This window comes from Xiphophorus couchianus, chromosome 2 (genome assembly GCF_001444195.1).
Source record: "Xiphophorus couchianus chromosome 2, X_couchianus-1.0, whole genome shotgun sequence".
Lineage (NCBI taxonomy): Eukaryota > Metazoa > Chordata > Actinopteri > Cyprinodontiformes > Poeciliidae > Xiphophorus > Xiphophorus couchianus.
The window spans coordinates 9,716,780-9,727,459 of record NC_040229.1 but is presented as its reverse complement, the minus strand read 5'-3'; positions in this window follow the sequence as shown (position 1 = coordinate 9,727,459).

Below are 10,680 nucleotides of genomic sequence, written 5' to 3'. Positions count from 1 at the left end.
CTCACAAATGATTTTTGCTTACAGTTTTCTACAAGGGAACAGTATATATCATGCAAATGACTGCTGATATTCAGATTAGTTCTAGCAGCGTTATTGTCATGAAATAAAGTCCAGATCCTTCACAAAGCCAAAACCACAGAGGATCAAAGTGTTGATGCGTCATGAAGAAATGCTCTGAGCATGTCGATGAGGTTTCCAGGACAATATCCACTCATACTCTTCCTTCCTTCCTTCCCTGGTTGTGTGATTAAATATTTTGATGCAACACCGAGTAGCTGTTGCCAAGTTGAAACGGGCAGAGTTGTTTCTGTTCACACGAGCCTTTAATTGTTTGGCCTTGGGCCTGCCAGAACAATCTGGAGCAGTAGTCTGATGTGATAATTCCCGGGCTGTGAGCATGAAGCCCTCTGTATGGCCCCAGTCTCTGCTTCCTCGTCCCTCTTTCTCCGCAGCCGGTTAGCTGGACTGATTTGAAGTCGCAGCGTGTAGGTGTCATGAAATTTGTCGGGTTTGGTTTTGGTGCAACTGTGCAGATTGGGGTGTTGAAGAACAGATGAGTATAAGAATACATACGTCTCAAGTGAGACTTTCGTAAACTTTGTAAGTCTACGTTCACACTGCAGCCTGAAGTGAACCAAATTCGATTTTTTTTTTCTACGTAGTTGTTCACACTTCCAAATATATGCGACTTGTATGTGATCTCCGTTGTGAACTGAAAACAACCTGAAAGTGTCCGGCAATAACGTCGCACACAGAGAACGTGCTAATTGTTTTTGCCAGCCGCCATAAAAAAGAAGAAGAAGTGCTCAGTGTTTGCGGAAGAAAACATGGATGCTAACGGTGGAGCATATGTTACTATTTTAAACTTGTTATTGAACCGGAACCAGCACATTGACAACTTAATCCTTATTATAGTCCACTGTGGTTGCTGTTTTTCTTCCTGCTTGCTCATACCAGGGCTTAGAACAGTGATGTATGTTGAGAATCAATAACATTCAGGTTGGATGAATGCGACCTGGCTGTTCAGATTCTGGTCACATAAACGACTCCGATATCCAAGAAGTCTGGGTTGCATTCGAAAAAATCCAATCTGTGTTGTTCAGACTGTCAAAACATCTGATTCGGGTCGCGTTAAGGCAAAAAAATCCCCCCAAAAACAAAACAAAACTGGAATAGGGTCACTTCAGGCTTCAGTGTGAATGTAGCCTAACTGACAGCCATCTTGCAATTGAGTTGCTATGATATCAATAAGCAAACTACAAGCTTAAAACAAGCTCTTGTCTCGTTCCTATCTAACTTCTTGAGTACTCTACCCACTTCTGTGTAATACTAAGATAAATATCAGTGATATTTACTGCTGAACTAGAAAAATTAGCTCAGCTAATGTAGCTTTCATCTGCAAGCTAAGACAGACATGTCACAGGAAGAGTTCGTACATCTTTTACAAATCCGTTTAAATGTTGATTGTACACATCCATGGATTTCAGGCCACAAAGCTCACTCTTCAAGTTTGCTAAGTAATGAACTATATGAGATCAGAGGCAGCTTGTCCACATTGTCAGACATATTTTCCTTCTCCAACTCATGCGGTCGATCCCAACAAGAACCAATTTTGTTCATGTATCTTTCTCTCTTACATTGGTTAAGAGTGTCCACATAATTTCTTTTTGTTGGTCTTGAAACCACTATGCATTGTGTGTGTGCTGCCCTATTACGATGACGTGAATCCCTTCCAGAAGCAATGCACGCCATCTTGGTAGGCATTATATTCAACACTGATTAATAAAGTTATAATATGTTACCTGGTAAAACATTTACAGTTAAATCAAAAAGTATGAGGCAGGATTTATGCTAGATAGATGTAATAATTATTTAATAGTAAGTAAAAGTAAGAAAAAATTTTAAATTCAGTATTTCTTTACACATTTTATTGCATTTTCTGTGGGCAAAGCCACAGATTTGTTGTGGTTTGTTATGGTTTTTACACAGATCCTCTGTGTCTGTGTAACCAACACATTCTCACTCCCGACTCGTCATATATTGACGAGTTGGGACAATTTCTGACCATACGTCACATATTGACGCGAAGGGTACCCCCTTCGCGTCAAAAGTTGACGACTTGGGCAGGGTCCTTCAGCGTCACATGTTGACGATTTGGGAATGTCACATGTTTTACATGGACTTTTGACGCGAAGGGTTCTCGTAACTGCTGCCAAACCTTCAAAACCCAACGATTTGGTTAGGTTTAGGGCAAAAATTACGGTAAGGCATAGGGTAAAACCCCTCGCGTCACATATTGACGCGAAAGGGTACCCTGCACGTCAATATGTGACGAGGACGGACCGTCCCATGCGTCAATATATGACGAGTTGGGAGTGAGAATGGGTTGCTGTGTAACAAATACCATGTTAAAAATGTCAAGCATCCAATCTTACCACTTAAATACCTGAAATAATGAGCGTTTATGGCGTTTTCTAACGACAATAAAAATAACTGGTCGCTCAGCAAGCAACAGTACCACTAGGACAGATCATGCCAATAATGAAGCATTAATAGGAGACAAACATGCTGGAGGTTTAGTTTGGTTTGCCACTGGAAAATAAATCAGAGTTCCTAGCTGGTTAGTATTCCTGTTATTTCTTGACAGATATCGCTGTGGCCTCGAGCAAATGACCATCTGTCAGGGAAGCGACAGCGTGCATGTTTCTGAGGCTCTGAAATCTGCATTCTGTGGCAGGTCCTGGGTGTGGAGCAACTCTGGCAGCCGAGTTGTAGCTGAAATCAGCAGGTCAAAGCAGCAGGAACAAGAGACGCTCATCTGTAATCCAGTTTAGGATGGAGCCATTGATACTGATCTAGGCCCGTCCAGGGAACGCGTGATTCCTGATAATACATGTATTCTGGAGGCAAGCATGCAAGCCGCGGCAGGCCGGCCACGCCCAGATTATGCTTTAAACAGAGAGTTGTTTAAACATAACCAACTGGAATGTTGAGTTTTATAAAAACAACAACGATGGAATGCAGGTAGTCACAACAGAGGTCAAATACAAGTCTGCCCATATCAGATTCAAATTATTTAAAGCAGTATTATTAAAACAGTATTATTAGTCTATCAATCAAGTTTATTTGTGTAGCTTATATTTTATAAAAATCCGAAAATACAAAGTCCTGAAAACAACATACAATCACCAATTGAGAAGCCAGTAACAAAAATTAATGCCATTTTATAGCACAGTCAAGTGACTGTTACCTTCAGTTGTTATACAAATGTTTTACATATCGAATATGACGTAGGAGAAATTTCACTGTAATTTAATGCCTTGAAATTGGGCTACTGTCTCTTTAAAAGTCACGCGCTTTCTGTAGTCATCACAACATCGCTCCTCTGTTAAGCTTTTCACAACATTTTTACCCCTGAGAAGTAGCTTGTATAATGAGTTCAGTAGATGCACAGTTATACCAGGTGTTTGCTAATTGCTGTTGGCTAGTTTGAAGGAGCTGAGTGGAGGAGACGAAGCTCTGAAACTTAGAGATAGACCTGTCACAATAAACAATTAATCAATTAATCGCATGATAAATTTAAATGAGCTCAATAATTTCATTTGCAAGATTTATAATTTTTCCCTTTTCTCTCTTTCTACCAAAATCTGGATGACAAAAGTCTTCAGTCTGGTGTTTTGATCTCAGCTTAACCTTTTTTTGAAGGGCAGTTTTGTTTACAGACTTCATAACTCATGTTTTGTTTATTTATTTTGTATATTTAAAATGTCTTCCAGTTCCAGTGTTAAATGTTCATTAGAATTTAAGTTTGCATTTTTATGCCATCACCATTATATCACTTGAGTATGTTCTCAAAACAACAATATTTTCATTTATCCCAATAATTTCTGGGACAATTTAACATCCAGAAAAATGTGCTATTGTGACAGGCCTACTTGGAAACTGCAGCTGTAGGGAGGAGCAGTGGCTCGAAGGCGGGGCTAAGCCCATCCAGGCGTTTTGCACAACTGAATGGTTGCCATGGAGTTTAAAGGATTTCTCAAACATCCCTGAAAAAATCCAGGTCCGTTTTTGATGAGTGTATAACGTTGCAACCTGACTTAAAGCTCAAAAGTCTATTTTTCTTTACATACTAATATCCCTTTATAAATAAACACAAGTAATTTCCTGGTGGAATGCAAAACAGTTTTTCTCAGTTCATAACTGTGCAGAAAACAGTCTTCAATTGAAGCCACTTAAACCGAGCCACATATAATTGGTCCGCTCTGTGGTGCAGCTCACGAGTACCAGAAACCACAACAGCAAGAGCGCTAATTTAATTACATCTGTAAAAAATTATGGAATAATCGTCAAACTTTTGCTGACTGCTTAATTATAGCTGGTTCCAGCCAATGAGCAGTAATCCCCAGCAAATTACATATCCTCTCTCTGTCTCAGTGAGGCTCCCCATTCATTTTCTGTGCCAGCTTGCCCCATAACAGACATGGGAGATTAATTGGTGTCTGTTAGTCTTGCTGGCTGCCAAGAGTTCTGCTGGAGGAGGCCGTTCACGTGACAGGGAAAATTGACCCACTTAGCACTCCATCATAGTTCGTGCACCTTCTTCATCCAGGCAATTAGTTGCTGAACCGGGCCTCGGTGGAATTAGCCGTCAGTGTGTGTCTTCCTTCCTCCTATGAATCTGCAGCATGGAAAAGCAGATAATGTTAGGTAAATAAGTTATGTATTTGAGTTTGTCTGCTGCCTGCCTCCTGTGAGGTTGCATTCTGCTGCTACTTTTGTCAGGGAAGGGCGTGTTAGCCAACATAAATCATATTATGGAGAATTATGTCAAACACTCCCAGTAGTAGGACTGTTTGTACACCCCTTTAAATTTTAATATTATAAAACTTCAAGCTGACTTCAGCATCTAAGAACCCTTGTTGAGACTAAGGAAAACTTGAAAAATGTATATTTAGTGTAAACGTATTTTCTCCCTTACAGATTTCTTAAATTTTGGCTTTTCTAGAAACATTTAAGGGTGTTTTCACACCTGATTGTCCAGTAGACTCTGTTCTATTGGGAGCCAAAATTGCAACATTTGTTACATTTTCAGCTGCTGTGATTCGCTTTCACAATTGAAAACCCAGTTCCCCTCCTCACCTGTGGTGGCGCTGCACTAAGAACCACTGAAGAAAACAACATGAAAACATCAGAAGAAAACACTGAGCAAAACTTCCTTCTAATCAAAATGTAAACAAAAATGGAGTGGCGTCAGATTTTAGTGGTTGTAGGATTTTTCTTTTGTCTTTGGTAAAAGACAATGAGAAATTTATCTGGCTAGCGCTAAACTCTTGCATGTGTTTTGGTTTTATTTACCCAGAATGCCCTGCGCTGCAGACAGTAAGATACATTGGGAGAAGGTTTTCCTGAAACACCTCTCTCTTGATTAACTGACATGCTGGCTGCGTAACAAAGATGATGTTTTTATCGAAATATGGAAACCCACGTCATAGATAGGACTGAAAATATCCGTCAGTCCTTACAAGAAACTTTGTATTGTAATGTGAGTGAATACATCTTTGTACTAATCAATATTCATACTGTGCTATGTCCTTTCCTATTTATGCTGCTAACACCTGATTGTGACATTTGAGCATGATTATGTTAATGGGCCAAATTTTTAGGGTTTGCTTTTTGTTTGTGTTGTATTAAACTGTTAAAACATTTAATACATCCTGAGAAATGTATTAATTAATTATAGCACCTGTAACTCATTTTGTTGCTCAACCTTTTGAGGCAACCACTTTCCTTGCCTTCAATAGGATTCAGATCTGGGCCCATTCAGAATAGTCCAGTATTTTGCTCTTAGCGATTTTTGGAAGTTTTTAGATGACCTGCGACTGAGACCAAGCTTTCTGACACGAGGCAGCACATTCCTCTCCAGAATGCTTTGATTGTCTTGAGATTTCATCATACCCTGCTCAGATTCAAGACATGCCGAAGTACCAAAGCAGCTCAATAACAGTATAATTCGGTAGTGCTTATTTTCCAGTGGTCTTGTAGTTTATTCCTCCTTACACTGTTGAAGATAATTGTCATCTCCATCAAAAAACAAGCAATAAAGAGTTCCCAGAAACTGACAATAAAAACAAAAAGTTCTTTCTTCTGATCAATATTGCTTACACTTTAAAATCCAGCAGAAGGTTATGATTCTTGTTAAGATATCACACCAGAAAACTGAGTGACAAATATACCCAACACAAAAAGATTAGAATGCTGCCGTTTATGCAAAAACAGCTCAACAAGAACAATAACAGTGATGGCGTTCAGAGTCTGGAGAGCACTTCCCTTAAATATTGCAAAGTAGGAAGAATAAAAAGGCGGCGTTTTTCCACAGCGATATTGAACACTTATTTTTCTGGGAGCAATCGAAGCTGGATCTCTTTGTCAGTGTAGTGAATATGTTCTGTGACAAATCTCTTTCTCGTATCAAATATCTGTTGCACAAAGTCTTTCTGCAATCTTTCTCTGGTTATTTGTTCTATAAAAGTGGAACTGCATTCTCACAAAAGCATTATGCATGTAGAATAAATCTGCTTGGTGAAAAGCTGTAAAAGAAACATAATGAGTTGAAGTCTCCAGATTCTGAACACATTTGAATTTGCTGTAAATGTTTCCTTCTACTCTTGTAGGCACACTCTGTATTGTCTGAAGATCAATGATTATAACAAGGGTGCTGAATTTCATTAAAGTTTGGTTTGTTAGACAAGAAAATGTAAATTGACTCACAAAACGAAGCTGAAAAGGTGGCTAAACTACTTACCATTTATTTATGGCATTCAATAACAATAAAGGACTCCTTTTCATTATTACTAATTTATTTTTTTAGTAACAATGTTGTAAAAAATAATAATAAAGAGTCCAATTCAAAAGCAAAAATGTATGTACAGAGCCCATCCTCACCTGTATCAATGTTAGCAAAAAAATCATGGTTGCTAACATTGTTTTTTTTTCTTTTTTTGTGGAACGTATTGTGATAAGGTTTTAACGGGGACCTATTATACAAAATTCACATTTTGCTAATTTTTATACTTCCATTTGCTTCATCACACTCCACAGGCACTGCGCCGTTATCGAGCAACCCCGGCAGAGTTTCAGCATGTTTGGTCAGCTGGCTTTACTGCTGTATGCACTGTACAATGGCTGCTGGAAAGGATAAGTGTTTTGTTGTTGACTTGCCATCCAGAAACCACTTGCTGCATTCTTGTTGGTTGTGCAGGAGGCTCCACTTTGCTTTTCAAAGATGTACGGTTGTGTTGTGCATCTGTTTGCAGCCATTTTTATGAGTGTACACCTTGAGTTGAGGGGAAGTGGCCATGATTGGATTAAAATCTTAATGTCAAAGAATAATTTTGTAAAAAAGTAACAAACATGTTCTGTAACACATTGATCTATCTTGAAGCATAATAAATCACCTTTAAGAGCAAATCATCTGCCTCTAATATCTACAGTATATGTCAGTGTGTTAGTTGGTTTTAGCTGCTAGCGGCTCTGGAGCCTCAGGTGGAAGTGTCATGTTCTGTGTTTTTCTGTGTATTTATTTTTAGTTTTCTGTGTCCCTGAGTCTTCGTGTTGTCCTGTCCTCCCTTTGATTACTCCCAGGTGTTTCTCATTTCCTGATTACCCCCCTGTGTATTTAGTGTCACCTGTGTGTCTGTGTCTTTGTCGGGTCCTCGTCTAACGTGCTCTGAGTCCTTCGTGTGTCCATCAGTAAAACCAGTTGCTACCAGCGTTGAGCCCTGGCTTCCGCTCAGTCGTGCTGCATGTGTTTTTGGACTGTTTTGACTTAATTTTTCATTAAAACCATAATTTCACACTGCATCCTGGGTCTGCTGCGTCTGCCTCACCACCTCTCACACCGTTACTTGACAGGAAGTTGTAATGGCATGTGTAATAATGGCTAAAGATTTTTTTTTAGCACAGCTAAGATAAGCAGTGTCTGTGCAGGTGTCTTCTTCTCATATCCTCATTAAAAGCGTCATGTTCAAATAAAGCTGAACAACAAAGCCTAAAATCTCCAGAAGGCATCTTCACTTTTTATTGAGTAACTTTATGGTTTTCCTCTTGCTAGCTCTTTCCTGCAGGGCAATGACAGTTATGTGGAAAATATTGGTGTTTTGCACTGATGTCTTACATGTTTTAAAGATTTTTCCCTCAGCATCTACCTCTTTGGAAATCTCTCTGACCTCTGAATGACACCCAAGTTGGTATTTTCCAAATAAAAAGTTATAACAGGGTTTTTAAAAAATATATTAATATACTGAAAGGGGCTTAGCGCTATAACTACTTTTTAACTACTCTGACTTTGTTCTATATTCAGCTTGCATGTATTCACAGTATCTTTTTTTATTTTTACAGAAGATGTTTCTACATCTAAATTTACATTTCTTTGAATGTGTTTTTACTTTAATGCATCCCTTAAAGCAGAACATCGTGACGTTTTGACAGGGATTTTATGCTAAGCCTGGATAAAGCGTGCACAGTGCAGTTTGACTCTCTGAGCTCCTGCTAACTTGCTCATCACAGCTCATTAAATAAACCCAAGATGCATTAATTACACTTCACAGCGGTCTTGATCTGCAATTTATGAAGATATAGGCTCATTTTGTTAACACTGCTTTTCTAGTTGTTGCATAATATGTCATATTGCAACATCCAAAATGTTTTTATCTGTTTTACAAAGATAATTTACAAGAAAAATTACATTTGAATCATTAATGACAAACAACTGAAAGCAATTTTACTGGTTATCTAGACGGCAAAAGGTATTTGTAGCAGTACAATTAAATTAGTTGTTCAATTTTATGTTGCATGGATGATGATTCTGTGGGCAGGAAGAAACTCCAGTAGCAGTCACTCTTTTAACAAATCTAAAAAAGCCTCTGACTGAAGACCATTGCTGAATGACAGCCTCATGACTGTCGCAACATGCTAACAGCTCCGTATCCAGATAGCATAAATTATAATCCACAGTAACATCTCCAGATGTTGACAAGCTCTGCTAATCCACCTCGTTTGCTTTTGCCGCTCCTCTTTAAATCTCTGTCTGGCCATACGGATCCAGAAAGGCGCTGGATCTCAGGTGTCATTAGGGCTTTAGAGATGCTAATCGGATTCTCTCGGATGTAAAAACGACACCTTGTTGTCACGGTTACGCAACATAACAACCATCCAAAATGTATGCTTACAAAACCAAAAGGGAATAATTGTTCAATTGTTCAGCAAACATTTACCAGGAGGGTAGGGAGTTTATCTAGACATCACAATAGATTGAAAATAATTATAGTTATAGCCTTCAATCCCTGCCTATGTACAGGAAATATTGTGTAAAAAGCCAGAGGAATGAAGCCAGGTGAGGCAGGAAGGCTAGGAGTTATAGCAAGATAAAATATGCGTTGCATTTTTAACATTCACAGCACAAAAAAAAGCAAATCTAGAAGATTTTTATGGTCCCACTTCACCACCTTCAAATGTGGCTTTTTAAATCTCTGAACACTGAGCTCTTTGATCTGCGAGCTATGGAGCATTTGCATTTTCCTGTGAGCTTCTATGGCAATTTCAGTTGCTTCATTGCCTCCTGTCAGAAACTGTATTGTGCCTTCCTTTTTTATTACAATTTTACTACAGTGTCTCTGCTTGTGTGAGAAGGAGTTGGATCAAAAAACCTTCAAAAGGTTATCTGTACAGCTCTCCATCCATTCGTCTATCCATCTGTGTGACTGTCACCTTAGAGGGTTTCCTTGTTCTTTATTTATTTTATCTTTCTGCTGAGCACAGCAGCTGCAGTGAATGTGAGCCATTCAGCCGACAAAGCGCTGATTAATTGTCTGCCTGCAATGAGAAAGAATGAAAGCAGCAGGGGGAGGCGGATCGGAGATGGGTAGCAAAAACAGCAGCAGGGGTAACAGTCCATGCTAGCTCAGAACATGTCCAACCAGAGGAAATGGCAGTGTAACTTTTAGCATACACATTTCAGAGATAAACATCCTCACAGACATGACCTTTGTCCTCCTGTGTTTTCATAAATCAGTATACGCTCCCTGTGTTTGCGGCATTAAAAAGTATAGGTATGGATGTCCATACCTGTAAATGCTATATACCAATCTCTGCTCTGGTCAGATGTGTTGCATCTCATCAGCTAGGCTGTATTTGAGATAAGTGAGGAATCAATGCGTATCGATTTCCCTCGCGGCTTAGCCGGGGCGTTGCGCTGTAGAAAGCAGATGGTACTGGTGCCCAACGGTGCTCGGCCAGCAGGGCTTGTTTAGTAGCCCAGACGCAACCTCACAGCAAGACCCGGCTGTGTCGTGAATCCTCTCCAACAGACCTATAAATTTAGATTCACCTACAGGAGACACACACCCACTGCGGCACTCTGTCATGGTTTTGAAACATGCCAATGTTTTTCAAGAAAATGGTAAAACTCTGTTTTGTCACAGGGCATTTGATTAAAGGTGACCTATTGCTTCTTTGTACAGGTTAGGATGGGTCTATGGGTAATACAAAACATTTTCTGCACAAAATCATTCTTAGATAATGAAACTTCCTTTCAGAATGAGCTGTTTCAGGGCATCATCGTGTTACTTTAAATTCAAATAAACTACTGGTCACACCCCCCCAACTCAATGTTTACACTTG